At 26.7% G+C, this 16,412-nt stretch overlaps 5 non-coding genes across 5 annotated transcripts; all 5 read right to left on the bottom strand.

Moving 5' to 3' along the window:
* On the bottom strand, positions 1 to 898 carry NCU15735 (the record flags this gene model as incomplete). Its single annotated transcript, XR_898045.1, has 1 exon — positions 1 to 898. It is a non-coding gene; the product is annotated as an 18S ribosomal RNA (ribosomal RNA).
* A 3,367-nt stretch (positions 899 to 4,265) lies between these two features.
* On the bottom strand, positions 4,266 to 7,574 carry NCU15734. The gene has a single exon (XR_898044.1). It is a non-coding gene; the product is annotated as a 28S ribosomal RNA (ribosomal RNA).
* A 17-nt stretch (positions 7,575 to 7,591) lies between these two features.
* NCU17327 lies at positions 7,592 to 7,745 on the bottom strand. The gene has a single exon (XR_898043.1). It is a non-coding gene; the product is annotated as a 5.8S ribosomal RNA (ribosomal RNA).
* A 191-nt stretch (positions 7,746 to 7,936) lies between these two features.
* NCU15732 lies at positions 7,937 to 9,729 on the bottom strand. The gene has a single exon (XR_898042.1). It is a non-coding gene; the product is annotated as an 18S ribosomal RNA (ribosomal RNA).
* Positions 9,730 to 13,090: 3,361 nt separating this feature from the next.
* Positions 13,091 to 16,397, bottom strand: NCU15731. The gene has a single exon (XR_898041.1). It is a non-coding gene; the product is annotated as a 28S ribosomal RNA (ribosomal RNA).
* Positions 16,398 to 16,412: the final 15 nt, after the last annotated feature.

Below are 16,412 nucleotides of genomic sequence, written 5' to 3'. Positions count from 1 at the left end.
TTTCACCTCTAATAATTAAATACTAATACCCCCGACTATCCTTATTAATTATTACAACAGTCCTAGAAACTAATAAAATAGAACTATATATTCTATTCTATTATTCTATACTAATATATTCGAATATAGGCCTTCTTTAAATAATCTAATTTATTTATAGTAAAAGTCCTAATTCCCCAACATACTTAATAAAAAGTATATAGTTCTCCAAAAAAAAAGGCCCAACCCAATTAATATATATAGTAAAACGGACTAATAAGCCGAGCCCAAAGTTCAATTACAAACTTTTTAACCTCAATAACTTTAATATATACTATTAGAATTAGAATTACCGCAACTACTAGCACCAAACTTACCCTCCAATTATTCCTCGTTAAAGGATTTAAATTATACTTATTCTAATTACAAAACCTAAAAGAGCCTTATATTAATATTTATTATTACTACCTCCCTATATCGGAATTAAATAATTTACACGCTTACTACCTTCCTTAAATATAATAGCCGTTTCTCAAACTCCTTCTCCAAGGTCGAGCCCTAACCCTCCATTACCTATTATCACTATAACTAGCCAAAACCCAACCGTCGAAAATTAATAGGGCAAAAATTTAAATAAACTATTACTAACGTAAAGCTATATAATTCGAAAAATTATTATAAATTACTAATTAACCCTAAAGGGTATTAATTTTTAATCTAATAAATATACCCCTTCCGAAATTAGGGTTTTTAACATATATTAACTCTAGAATTACTATAGTTATTTATATAGTAAAGTACTATTAAATAAATTATAATTAATTTAATAAACTATTTGCAATTTCGCAATTTAATTACTTAAATTTAAATATATATAACTTAATCTTTAAAATAAATATATAACTACTAATAGAATTAATTAAATAACTATCGTACGCCTAAAAAGACTAACTATTCGTAAATAAATAAAAGAATTTACAAAATTATAAAAGTAAATAATCCGAAGCTCGTATAGCAAGGCCGAATTTACTTTGAAATATATATTTACTTTCCCCTTCTAAATTCCCCAAAATATAATTAGTAAGAAAATAGGAGAATGTAAAACGCCTCTCGCATACCGCTTATACGCTCCAAAAGGAAGCCTAATATAAAAGGTTCTACCTAAAGGCTTCCCTAACTAACCAATACCCCTAGCAGTTTATAAATAAATTTAATTAATAATTAATTATTTATAGAACCTACCCTTCAATATTTATAGGGTACTCCCTAATACTTATAGGATCTTCTTAAATATTATTTAATAAAAACAAAACCTTTACTAAAATAATACTAAAGTAATTTACACTATTAACATTAACTCCCTAGTAGACTATAAGGAGCTACGTAATAATAATACTTTATAAATTAAAATTTAATTTCCTTTATAAATTACTATAAGAAGGTACTTAAACTATAAATTAAAATAGCCCTCCTATAAAAAGTTTCTAAATAGAGTAGGCCCTATATATCCTTACTTATACCTATAAAAAGGAGCCGGAAGTAGGGATAATCGAATAATTTTACTACTTACTCTTTCCTATTACTCTCCGCCGCTCCTTCTTATATACCTTCCAACCTCGAATCTAGGAATAGTATAGCCCGATAGTCTAAACTATAATTTTTCAACTCCTACGAAATTCCTTAATATAAAAAATTTTAAAAATTAATTTATAATTATCTAACTACCCAACTAAATCGTACCTTCTCAAAAATCTTATTTTAAATTTATAAAGACTATACCTTCTTTATTAAATTAATTATACCTTCTTTACCTACCTAATTATTCTTATCTACCTTATACTTAATAAATATTACCCGCTTACTATTTTTTTCTTTTTAATTTTAATTTTACTTTTTTTATATAAACCTATTGTATTTACCTTATAATTTTTACCTACTTTATACTTAATAAATACTACCTACTTATAATTTTCTTTTTTAAAACTTCAACTTCTAAAGGTCAATTATACCTTCCTTACTTACCTAATTGTTCTTACCTACCCTATATTTAATAAATACTACCCTTTACTACCTTTCCCTCTTCTACCTTTTTAACTTCGGTTACGCTTTTCTTATATAAAGTAAATATACTTACCTTATAACGTCTATTCAAACTATATTTCTACTAAGTAAAAAACTAACTACTTTTTATCTTCCCTAATATAATTTATAATATCTTATAATTATATTAAAAATATTTATATTACTCTTATTTTTTTCTTTTTATATTTACTAATTCAACCTTCTTTATTAATATACTAACCTTAATATATCCTCCCTACCTATATAACTAAAGCTACCTAATACCCTACCTATTTTACTAACTATTTATACTCCTTAAATTCTATTACCCTTCTTCTTCTACTATTTTTAAAATTTCTTTTTTTTTTTTCTTTTTTTCTTCTTTTTCTTCTTTCCTACTATCAATTATTTACCTACCCTTCCTTAATAATTTATTCAAAACCGTATAGATTCTAATTAATCAACTTAATCGCCTCTAAATACCTTTTTCTTCCTATATTTATAAAAAAAACTTCTACTTTTATTATAATTTAGCTCCTACTACTCTAAAAGTATTTATTTACTTTATAAACGCCCTTACTTAATAAAGATTTAGAGGTAAAATAAAAGGACGAAAAGAAGAATAAAAAGAAAAAGAAAGGAAGAAGCTTACTAAAGGGGCAAAATATTATAAAAATAAAAAGGTAGAAGGAAAGTAAGAAAAATATATATAAAAAAAAAAAAAAAAAAAAAAAAAAAAAAAAAAAAAAAAAAAAAACAAAGAAAAGAAGAATAAGAACCTTCTTTATTTTATTTACATATTAATCATATTACTTTTTTATCCTTATATAAATATAATATAAAAGAAGGGAATGGAGGGGGGTTTAAAAGTATAAGGAAAGAAATATTAAGAGAGGAAAGCCTTAAAAAAAGGTTAAAAGCTAAAAAGAAAAAAGAAAAAGGAAGAAAAAAGAAAAAAAGAATTAAAACGAAGGAAGATAGAGAGGAAAGGAAAAGGAAGAAGAAGAATAATAAAGAGGATAAAAGTAGGAAGAAGAAAGAGGGAGGAGAAAAAGAAGAAAGAAAAAAAATAAATAAATAAAAAAAGAAAAAAAAAAAAAGAAAGAAATTTTCGCTCCCTCCTTAAAAATTAAACCATTCCTAACCCAAATAGCCTACTTACTGCCTCGCCTACTTAAAAATTAAAAAAATAGCCTCCCCCTTTATATTTTTACCTTATATAAAAATATAATTCTATATAACCTTTTCCTACTTACCCTACTATATTTTCTAATAAAAAAATTATAAATACTTTTATTTAACTATATAGTTTCTTTATTTATTTACCCCTTCCTACTACTACCCTACCCTTTCCTTTAATAAACCCCTTCTAATAGGAGTTAGAAAATAACCCTTTAGCCCCCTTAAACTTCTTAATCCTTCTTACCTACCCTACACAAACCTTCGCCCTTACCTTCCTAATATAACTACTATCTATACAAAAATTCCATACCCAAACGCACCTACCTACTCTATATACCTAACCCGCCCGGATATACTTATTTACCCTCTCTTCTCTATACTACTTTATATAATTCGAATACACTTACTTACCTAATACTATACTTAACCTAATTATAAATATATTTACTTATTTAAAATTACAAATTTATTTAAAAATTACTCGCCTACCTAATCACTCTTACCCCACCGCTACTTAATTAATTACTCTTACCTACTCTACCTACTATAATTATTAAAATTTATAAAGGCCTAACCCAGCCGTACCTACGTATATTACGCTAATTAATACTTCCCTGAATATATATTATATATAACTATTAAACCTTCTATAAATTAACTACTAATATAATAAACCCCTTATATTTAGCCTACCCGCATTCCTAAAATAATATTATTTAAACTTAAAAAATACTAAATTTAACTAAATCCCCTTCCTATCCCTATTTACCCTATACTTTCCCTCCAATAAAATACTTTCGCCCTCTTAGGCTTTAATAATTAAATTTTAAAAGGACCCCCCAATAAATACCTACTTATTAAATAGACCCTTCTATTAAAAAATCTAAACGAAGGAAGGCTTACCCTTAGTAAATTATAATAATAAAGCTATTCTACTACTTATAGGACCCTTTCGTATATTTAAATTATCTATAAAGGATTTAATCTAATATGTATTAAAATTACAATACGTAAATTACCGCTAGCTACTTTAAAATTAACAAAGGAATCGCCTACTAAAATACAAAGTTAGAGCCTATTCTTATATATCTACAATATATTAAAAATATCATCGTATTCTAATATAAATTCTAATTTAAAAATATTTAACCATTATCTAATAAATAGTAGTATTACAATACTACCCAGTCAAATAACTATAAAAACTAATTATTTAAATAAGCAATTCCTTTTATACTAAATTTAATTACTATTATAATAAAATTATTAATAAAATAAAACTAACCTATTTTATAATAATCTAAACCCAACTTATATTCCCTATTAGTAAATAAACAATCTAACGCTTACTAAATTCTACTTCAATATAATAAGAAAAACTAATATCAAAGGATCAAAAAGCAATATTACTATAAATACTTAACCGCCACAAACCAATTATCCCTATAGTAACTTTTCTAACACCTCTAACCTTAAATTTCAAAGGACTAAAGGATTAATAGACTACACTTTTATAGTTTGTATTTATACTAAAAATTAAAATTAAAGGGACTTTTACCCTTTTATTCTACTAGAGATTTCTATTCTCTATAAGCCCCCCTTAGGACACCTACATTATAATTTAATAAATATACCGCCCCAACCAAACTCCCTACCTAATAATATTTTCAATCCGGATTAGCCCGTAAAGGACCTTAAAACTAGAAATTAAACAAAAATCCAGCCCTACTTAATTAAATAAATAAAAAAATAATAAGAATAATAGTATTTTACTAATACCAAAGCTCCCACCTATTCTATACCTCCTATATCTTTTTACAATATTAAATTAAAGTTAAATTTAATAGGGTCTTCTTTCTCCACTAATTCTACTAAATCCGTTCCCTTAACTATAGTTTCACTAAATAATAAATAAAAATAGTAGGAATTTTATTAATCCATTTATACGCATTACTAATTAAATAATAAAATATTTAACTACTTTAAAAAAATTATAGTTACTCCCGCCATTTACCTACACTTAATTAAATTTCTTCACTTTAATATTTAGAATACTAAATAAAAATTATATTATATTAATACTACTTTCTAACTATTGCAATACTATATTTTAATTAAATAATTAAATTCCCCCTATCTATACTAATTTTAAATTAATTATTAAATATATACCGAACAACCGAAATCTACTAAAAACTTCTATACCCAAATACTAAAAGCTACTAACCAATTACCTAACTAGTAGCAATCTACTCCTAAGGCATTTACCTAAAACCCAATATACCTAACCCTTAAAGCTAATCTTTTTCCCGAAATTACAAATCTATTTTACTAATTTCCCTTATCTATATTATTCTATCAACCAAAGACTATTTACTTTAAAGACCTACTACAATTATAAATATAACCTAATATAAAAATTATTCCCTCCTATAGATTTTTAAAGGATATTAAAAACGCACCGGACCTAATAAAAATATTAAATTCTTCCGGCTATTAAACCCTATCTCCAAACAAACTATTTTTAAAATAATAAACTATTAAAAAGAAAAAAGAATTTTACCCGGGGCCCCCGCCGTCGTCTCCGCATTTAATTATATTATTACGCAAAACCCACATTCAAATACCAAAATATTAACCAGCTTCCCTTTCGCTATATAGAGTATAAATACCCCTTTAAAACAAAACTTCCCTATAGCTTAGAATCGATTAACCTATATCCAACTACTATTTATATAAAACTTTTCCCTACTTCAATCCTTTAAATTCTTATTAAAGTATTTACTACTACTATTAAAATTTACACTAAAGGCCGTTCAACCTAGGCTTATACCTTAAGCTTTATTACTAACTTCTATAACCGCCTACTTCTTAAGGTATTATTTCTATTCTAAAGGCGGGGTATAAGTAGAATGCTTAAGTACTATTTATTTTTAAAGTTAATATATTCGGTAAATAAATTATTATATAATCTTTAACGGATTCTAACTTCTATAGCTACCGTCCTACTATTAAAATATACTAACGCCTTTTATAGTATTTAATAAACGTCCACTCTAATACCTTAATCCTGTATTCGGTTTATTCTATATTATTAATTCTATTTACTAAAAATAGCCTACTAATATTAATATATTTGAATACTTATATTTAATTAAATAATAAGGGTTTTTTATATATTTAAAGTTTAAAAATAAATAAAGGTTAAAAAGCGCCCCCGAATCCCTAATTATTCGCTTTATTTTATAAAACTAAAGAATAATACTACTATCTTAAGGGAAACTTCGGCGGTAACTAGCTACTAAATAATTCAATTAATCTTTTGCCCCTATACTTAAATTTAATAATTAATTTATATATCAAAACTACTACGAACTTCTATTAGAATTTCTTCTAACTTCACCCTATCTAAGTATAGTTTACTATCTTTTAGGTCTAAAGCTTAATACTCTTACTTAAATTTATTTAAATATATTAAAATCGGTTAATAATACGCCGAAGCTCTTACTTATATTTACTTTCATTACGTATACGGATTTTATACCCAAATACTTACGTAAAACCTTAATTCCTTAATCTATATTTTAAAACAAATTATTAATAATTATTATATTAGTATCTTTATAAATATACGAATTTTAATCCCGGTAAGGGTATTACGCTTAGGGTTATAATACTCCTAGAGGAGCTACATTCCCCGGACCTTTATCCCCCTACTAAAATTAATATTAGCCTAAACTATCCCAAATATACTAATAAAAATACTAAATAATTGGAATAACGCAAATCTAATTATAAATACTTCCCTTTTAATAATTTTACGTACTATTTAACCCTCTTTTTAAAATACTTTTTATCTTTCAATTACTCTACTTATATACTATTAGTTTCTAACTAATATTTAACTTTAGAAGAAATTTACCTCCTATTTTAAATAATATTCCTAAACTATTCAATTCGTCGAAGGAACTTTATATTAAATTGGCATCCAACTATATAAGGTTTTTACCCTCTATAGCGCCCCGTTCTAAGGGATTTAAAAAGTACTTTACTAAAAGCTTCTTCTATAAATTATAATTCGGGCCGAAGTTAAATTTCAAATTTGAACTATTACCACTTCACTCGCCATTACTAGGGCAATCCCTATTAATTTCTTTTCCTCTGCTTATTAATATACTTAAATTTAATAAGTATTCCTACCTAATCCAAAGTCAACCTTAGAAATAAAGGGTTTTATAATAAGAACCCGCCGTACGATTATAGTAATATAAAATTACTATACTTAATATAATTAATAAACCTACTATTAATTTTAAAGGACTATAAATAACCGTAGATCCCTAATGTAAATAGAATTTAATAATTAAAATAATGTTTAAATAAATATATTCGCTAGAATACTAGTAAATGCAATATACGTTTAAAAATTTAATAATTTACTAAATTCTACAATTTACATTACTTATTACATTTCGCTATATTCTTTATTAATACTAAAACTAAGAGATCCGTTATTAAAAATTTTAATTTATTTAAAAATTTACTTAGAGAGATATAAAATATTAAGAATTTAGTTTCGGTACTCCGGCGGGCAGCCTCCTGCGAATAGGAAACCTAAAGATTTAGGAAGGCCCGAAGGCCTTTCCGGACCGTTAACGCCGAAGTAACTATATAAGTAAAATTTACAATAGTTTATAGGAGTTTTATAATTCTATAATAATCCTTCCGCTAATTTACTAATAGAGACCTTATTATAACTTTTACTTCCTCTAAATAACCGAATTTAAATAGCTTTCTAGCCCTAAGTAATCGTTACCGACCTCCCTAAACTAATCCGGAAGCTTTATTAAATTATTTAATTAGTAGTAGCGATGGGCGGTATATATAAAGGGTAAGAATATAATTAATATAAATTAATAACTTATACTTATTAGGGATTCCTTATTGAAGAGTAATAATTATAATACTCTATCCCCAATATAATACAATTTAATAAAATTACCCGGACCTTCTAGCTAAAAGAATATTCGCTAATTATATTAATATAGCGTATATACGGCCTAGAATATCTAAGGGTATTATAAACCTATTATTACCTTAAACTTCTATTAGTTTAAATTAATAATCCCTCTAAAAAGCTAGCGTACTACTAAAGTAATATAAGTTATTTAATAAATTAAAATCTCGTTCGTTATTGTAATTAAATAAATAAATTACTCTACTAATTAAAAACGGTTATATATTACTACCTACAAAATTAAAAAAGAGCTCTCAATCTATCAATCCTCATTGTATCTAGACTTAATAAATTTCTCCGTATTGAGTCAAATTAAACCGCAAGCTCCACCCCTAATAGTACCTTTCCATTAATTTCTTTAAATTTCAACCTTACAATTATACTCTCTTAAGAGCTTAAATATTTTAATTTATTATAAAGTGCTAAATAGGTTAAAAAATAATACTATCCAATCCCTAATTAGTATAATTTATAATTAAAATTATAATAATATTTAATTATCTTCGATCCCTTAACTTTTATTCCTAATTAATAAAAATATTTTTAGTAAATACTTTTACAATAATTAATCTTTAATAAATCCAAGAATTTCACCTCTAATAATTAAATACTAATACCCCTAACTATCCCTATTAATTATTATAGCAGTCCTAGAAACTAATAAAATAGAACTATATATCCTATTCTATTATTCTATATTAATATATTTAAATATAAACCTTCTTTAAATAATTTAATTTATTTATAGTAAAAGTCCTAATTCCCTAACACACCTAGTAAAGGGCATACAGTTCTCTAAAAAAAAAGGCCCGACCTAATTAGTATATATAGTAAGGCGGACCAATGGGCCGAGCCTAAGGTTTAATTACGAGTTTTTTAACTTCAATAACTTTAATATATACTATTAGAATTAGAATTACTACAGCTACTAGCACTAAACTTACCCTCCAATTATTCTTCATTAAGGGATTTAAATTATATTTATTCTAATTATAAAACCCAAAAGAGCCCTATATTAATATTTATTATTACTACCTCCCTATATTAGAATTAAGTAATTTACACGCTTATTACCTTCTTTAAATATAATAACCGTTTTTCAAACTCCTTCTCTAAGGTCGAACCCTAACCCTCTATTACCTATTATCACTATAGCTAGCCAAAACCCAGCCGTTAAAAATTAATAAGGTAGAAATTTAAATAAACTATCGCTAGTATAAAGCTATATAATTCGAAAAGTTATTATAAATTACTAATTAGCCCCGAAGGGCATTAGTTTTTAATTTAATAAATATACCCCTTCCGAAGTCGGGGTTTTTAATATATATTAACTCTAGAATTACTACGGTTATCTATATAGTAAAATACTATTAAATAAACTATAATTAATTTAATAAACTATTCGCAATTTCGCAATTTAATTACTTAAATTTAAATATATATAGCTTAATTTTTAAAATAAATATATAACTACTAGTAAAATCAACTAAATAACTATTATACGCTTAAAAAGGCTAACCGCTTACAAGCGAACAAAAAAATTTATAAAATTACAAAAGTAAACGGTCCAAAATTTGTACAATAAGGCTGAATTTACCTCGAAATATACATTTACTTTCCCCTCCTAAATTCCTTAGAATATAATCGGCAGGAAGATAGGAAAATGTAGAACGCCTTTCGTATACCGCCTATACGCTCTAAGAAGAGGCTTAATATAGAAGGTTCTATCCGAAGGCTTCCCTAATTAGCTAATACCTCCGGCGGTTTATAAATAAGTTTAATTAGCGGCTAATTATCTATAAAGCCTACCCTTCAATACTTATAGGGTACTTCCTAGCGCTTATAAGATCTTCTTAAATACTATCCGGTAAAAATAAAACCCTTATTAAAATAGTATTAAAGTAATTCGTATTATTAATATTAATTCTCTAATAAACTATAGGGAGCTACGTAATAATAACGCTTTATAAATTAAAATTTAATTTCCTTTATAAATTACTATAGGAAAATACTTAAACTACAAACTAGAACAGCCCTCCTATAAAAGGCTTTTAAGTAGAGCAGGCCCTATACGTCCTTACTTATACCTATAAAAGGGAGCTAAAAGTAAGGATAACTAAATAGTCTTACCGTTCACTCTTTCCTATTACTCTCCGCCGCTCTTTCTTATATACCTTCTAACTTCGAATTTAAAGATAGTATAGCCCGACGGTCTAAACTACAACTTTTCAACTCCTACGAAATTCCCTAATATAGGAAATTTTAAAAATCGACTTATAACCACCTAACTACCCAACTAAATTACACCTTCTCAAAAATCTCGCTCTAAATTTATAAAAATTATACTTTCCTTGTTAAATTAGTTATACTTTCCTTACCTACCCAGTTATTCCTACTTACCCTATATTTAATAGGTATTACCCGCCTACTATTTTTTTCTTTTCAACTTTAATTTTACCTTTCTTATATAGGCCTATCGTACCTACCCTATAGTTCTTACCTACCTTATACTTAATAAATACTACCTATTCGCAATTTTCCTTTTCAAAACTTCGGTTTCTAAAGGTTAATTACACTTTCCTTACCTACCTAATCGTTCTTACCTACCCTATACTTAATAAATACCACCCTTTACTACCTTTCCCTCTTCTACCTTTTTAACCTCGGCCGCGCCTTTCTTATATAAAATAGACGTACCTACCTTATAATATCTATTTAAACTACATTTCTACTAAATAAAAAGCTAATTACTTTTTATTTTCCCTAATATAATTTATAATATTTTATAATTATATTAAAAATATTTATATTACTCTTATTTTTTTCTTTTTATATTTACTAATTCAACCTTCTTTATTAATATACTAACCTCAATATATCCTCTCTACTTATACAACTAAAGCCACCTAATACCCTACCTACTCTACTAACTATTTATACCCCCTAAATTCTATTACCCTTCTTCTTCTACTACTTTCAAAATTTCTTTTTTTTTTTTCTTTTTTTCTTCTTTTTCTTCTTTCCTACTATTAATTATTTACCTACCCTTCCCTAACAATTTATTTAAAACCGTATAAGTTCTAATTAATCGATTTAATCGCCTCTAAATACCTTCTTCTTCCTATATTTATAAAAAAAACCTCTACCTTTATTATAATCCGGCTCCTACTACTCTAAAAGTATTTATTTACTTTATAAACGCCCTTACCTAATAAAGATTTAGAGGTAGAATAAAAGGACAAAAAGAAAAATAAAAAGAAAAAGAAAGGAAGAAGCTTACTAAGGGGGTAAGATATTACAAAAGTAAAAAGGTAGAAGGAAAGTAAGAAAAATATATATAAAAAAAAAAAAAAAAAAAAAAAAAAAAAAAAAAAAAAAAAACAAAGAAAAGAAGAATAAGAACCTTCTTTATTTTATTTACATATTAATCATATTACTTTTTTATCCTTATATAAATATAATATAAAAGAAGGGAATGGAAGGGGGTTTGGAGGTATAAGGAAAGAAATATTAAGAGAGGAAAGCCCTAAAAAGAGGTTAAAAGCTAAAAAGAAAAAAGAAAAAGGAAAAGAAAAGAAAAAAAGGATTAAAACGAAGGAAGACGGAGAGGAAAGGAAAGGGAGGAGGAAGAGTAATAAAGAGGATAAAAGTAAGAAGAAGAAAGAGGGAGGAGAAAAAGAAGAAAGAAAAAAAATAAATAAATAAAAAAGGAAAAGAAAAAGAAGAAAGAAATTTTCGCTCCCCCCCTAAAAATTAAACTATTCCTAGCCTAAATAGCCTACCTACCGCCTCGCCTACCTAGAAATCAAAAAAATAGCCTCCCCCTTTATACTTTTACTTTATGTAAAAATACAATCCTATATAACCTTTTCCTACCTACCCTACTATATCTTCTAATAAAAAGGCTATAAATACCTTTATTTAACTATATAGTTTCTTTATTTATTTACCCCCTTTTATTACTACCCTACCCTTTCCTTTAATAAACCCCTCCTAATAGGAGTTAGAAAGCAACCCCTTAGCCCCCCCAAACCTCTTAATCCTTCTTACCTACCCTATACAAACCCTCGCCCTTACCTTCCTAATATAACTACTATCTATACAAAAATTCTATACCTAAACGTACCTACCTACCCTATATATTTAACCTGCCCGGACGTACTTACTTACCCTCTCTTCTCTATACTATTTTATATAATTCGAACGTACTTACCTACCTAACGCCACACCTAACCTAATTATAAATATATTTACTTATCTAAAATTACAAATTTACTTAAAAATTACTCACCTACCTAATTATTCCTACCCTACTACCGCTTAATTAGTCGCTTTTACCTACCCTACCTACTATAACTACTAAAATTTATAAAGGCCCGGCCCAACCGTACCTATATATACTACGCTAATTAACACTTCCCTAAATATATACTATATATAACTACCGAGCCTTCTATAAATTAACTACTAATATAGTAAACCCCTTATACCCAACCCGCCCGTACTTCTAAGGTAATATTATCTAAACCTAAGAAATACTAAATTTAACCAAATCCCCTTCCTATCCCTACTTACCCTATACTTTCCCTCTAATAAAATACTTTCGCCCTCTTAAACTTTAGTAACTAAATTTCGGGGGGACCCCCTAATAAATACCTACTTATTAAACAAACCCTTCTACTAGGAAATTTAAGCGAAGGAGGGCTTACCCTTAGTAAATTGTAATAATAAAGCTATTTTACTATTTATAAGACCCTTTCGCATATCTAAATCGTCTATAAAGGATTTAATCCAACGCGTATTAAAATTATAATATACAAATTACTACTAGCTACTTTAAAGCTAATAAAAGAATTGCCTACTAAAATATAAAGCCGGAGTCTATTCTTATACGTCTATAATATATTAGAAGTATTATTATATTCTAATATAAATTCTAATTTAGAGGCGTTTAACTATTATTTAGCAAATAATAGCGTTATAGTACTACCCGGTCGGACAACCGCAAAAACCAATTATTTAAATAAACGGTTCCTCTCGTACTAAGCTTAATTACTATTATAATAAGGTTATTAATAGGGTAAAACTAACCTATCTCACAATAATCTAAACCTAACTCACGTTCCCTATTAATAAGTAAATAATTTAACACTTACCGAATTCTACTTTAATATAATAGGAAGAACCGATATTAAAGGATCAAAAAGTAACATCGCTATAAATATTTAACCGCTACAAGCCAATTATCCCTATAGTAACTTTTCTAACACTTCTAACTTTAAATTTCGAGGGATTAAAGGATCGATAAGCTATACTTTTATAATTTATATTTATACTAAAAATTAAAATTAAAAGGACTTTTACTCTTTTATTCTACTAGAGATTTCTATTCTCCATAAGCCCCCCTTAAAACACTTATATTATAATTTAATAAATATACCGCCCCAGCTAAATTCCCCACCTAATAATATCTTCAACCCGGGTCGGCCTGCAAAGGACCTTAAAACCAAAAATTAAACGAAAATCTAGCCCCACTTAATTAAATAAATAAAAAAATAATAAAAATAGTAATATTTTACTAATACCGAAGCTCCCACCTATTCTACACCTCCTATATCTTTTTATAATATTAAATTAAAATTAAGCTTAATAGGGTCTTCTTTCCCCACTAATTCTACCAAGCCCATTCCCTTAACTATAATTTCGCTAAATAATAAATAGGAATAATAGGAATCTCATTAATCTATTTATATACGTTACTAATTAAATAACGAAATATTTAGCTACCTTAAGAAAATTATAATTATTTCCGCTATTTACCCGCACTTAATTAAATTTCTTTACTTTAATATTTAGAATACTAAATAAAAATTATATTATATTAATACCACTTTTTAGCCATTGCAATACTATATTTTAATTAAATAATCAAATTCCCCCTATCCGTACTAATTCTAAATTAATTATTAAATATATACTGGATAACTGAAATCTATTAAAAACTTCTATACCCGGATACTAAAAACCGCTAGCCAATTACCCAGCTAATAGTAATCTACTCCTAGGGCGTCTACCTAAAGCCCAATATACCTAACCCTTAAAGCTAATCCTTTTCCCGAAGTTATAGATCTATTTTATTAACTTCCCTTATTTATATTATTCTATTAATTAAAAACTATTCACCTTAAAGACCTACTACAATTATAAATACAACCTAATATAAAAATTATTCCCTCCTACAAATTTTTAAAGGATATTAAAAATATACCGGACCCGACAGAAATATCGGACTCTTCCAATTATTAAACCCTATTTCTAAATAAATTATTTTTAAAATAATAGACTATTAAAAAGAAAAGAGAATTCTACCCAGGGCCCCCGCCGTCGTTTCCGTATTTAATTGCGTTGCTGCGTAAAACCTACATCTAAGTACCGGAATATTAACCGGCTTCCCTTTTACTATATAGGGTATAAGTGCTCCTTTAAAACGGAATTTCCCTATAGCTTAAAATTAATTAACCTATATCTAACCGCTATTTATATAGAACCTTTCCCTACTTCGGTCCTTTAAATTCTTATTAAAATATTTACTATTACTACTAAAATCTATACTAAAGGTTATTCAACCTAAGTTTACACCCTAAACTTCGTTACTAACCTCTATAGCCGCCTATTCTTTAAAGTATCGTTTCTACCCTAAAGGTAGGGTATAAATAAAACACTTAAGTACTATCTATTTTCAAAGTTAATATATTCGATAGGTAAATTATTATACAATCCTTAGCAAATTCCGACTTTTATAATTACCGTCCTACTATTAAAATATACTAACGCCTTTTATAATATCTAATAAACATCCACTCTAATACTTTAACCCTATATTCAATTTATTCCGTATCGCTAATTCTACTTACTAAAAATAGCCCACTAATATTAATATATTCGAATACCTACGTTCAATTAAATAATAAGGGTTTCTTATATATTTAAAGTTTAAGAATAAATAAAAGCTAAAAAGCGCCCCCAAATCCCTAATTATTCGCTTTACTTTATAAAACTAAAAAATAATACTACTATCCTAAGGGAAACTTTAGTAATAATTAGCTACTAAATAATTCAATTAATCTTTCGCCCCTATATTTAAATTTAATAATCGATTTATATATCAGAACCGCTACAAACCTCTACTAGAATTTCCTCTAACTTCACCCTATCTAAATATAATTTACCATCTTTTAAGTCTAAAATTTAATATTCTTACTCAAATCCATCCAAATATATTAAAATCGGTCAATAATATACCGAAACTTTTACCTACATTCACTTTTATTATATATATAGGTTTTACACCCAAATACTTACATAAAACCTTAACTCCTTAATCTATATTTTAAAACGGATCGTTAATAACTATTATATTAACATCCTTATAAATACGCGAACCTTAATCCTAGCGAAAATATTACGCCTAAGGCTATAATACTCCCGAAGGAGCTATATTCCCCAAACCTTTATCCCCCCGCTAAAACCAATACTAGCTTAAACTATCCTAAATATACTAGTAAAAATACTAAATAATTGGAATAGCGCAAATCTAATTACAAACACTTCCCTTTCAATAATTTTATATACTATTTAACCCTCTTTTTAAAGTACTTTTTATCTTTTAATTACTCTACTTATATACTATTAATCTCTAGCCGGTATTTAACTTTAGAAGAAATTTACCTCCTATTTTAAATAATATTCCTAAACTATTTAACTTATTAAAGGAACTTTATATTAAATCGGTATCTAATTATATAGAGCTTTCACCCTCTATAGCGCCCCGTTCCAAAGGATTTAGAAGGTACTTTACTAAAAGCTTCCTCTATAAATTATAATTCAAACCAAAGCTAAATTTCAAATTTAAATTATTACTACTTTATTCGCTATTATTAGGGCAATCCCTATTAATTTCTTTTCCTCCGCTTATTAATATATTTAAATTTAGCGGGTATTCCTACCTAATCCGAAGTCAACTTTAAAAATAAAGGGTTTTATAATAAAAACCTACTATATAACTATAATAATATAAAATTATTATATTTAATATAATTAATAAACCCGCTATTAATTTTAAAGGATTACAAATAGCTACGGATCCCTAATATAAATAGAATTTAATAATTAA

This window comes from Neurospora crassa (genome assembly GCF_000182925.2).
Source record: "Neurospora crassa OR74A unplaced genomic scaffold supercont12.8, whole genome shotgun sequence".
NCBI classification, from domain to species: Eukaryota; Fungi; Ascomycota; class Sordariomycetes; order Sordariales; family Sordariaceae; genus Neurospora; species Neurospora crassa.
The sequence above is the reverse complement of the archived record's forward strand: the minus strand, read 5'-3'. Positions and strand labels throughout refer to the sequence as shown.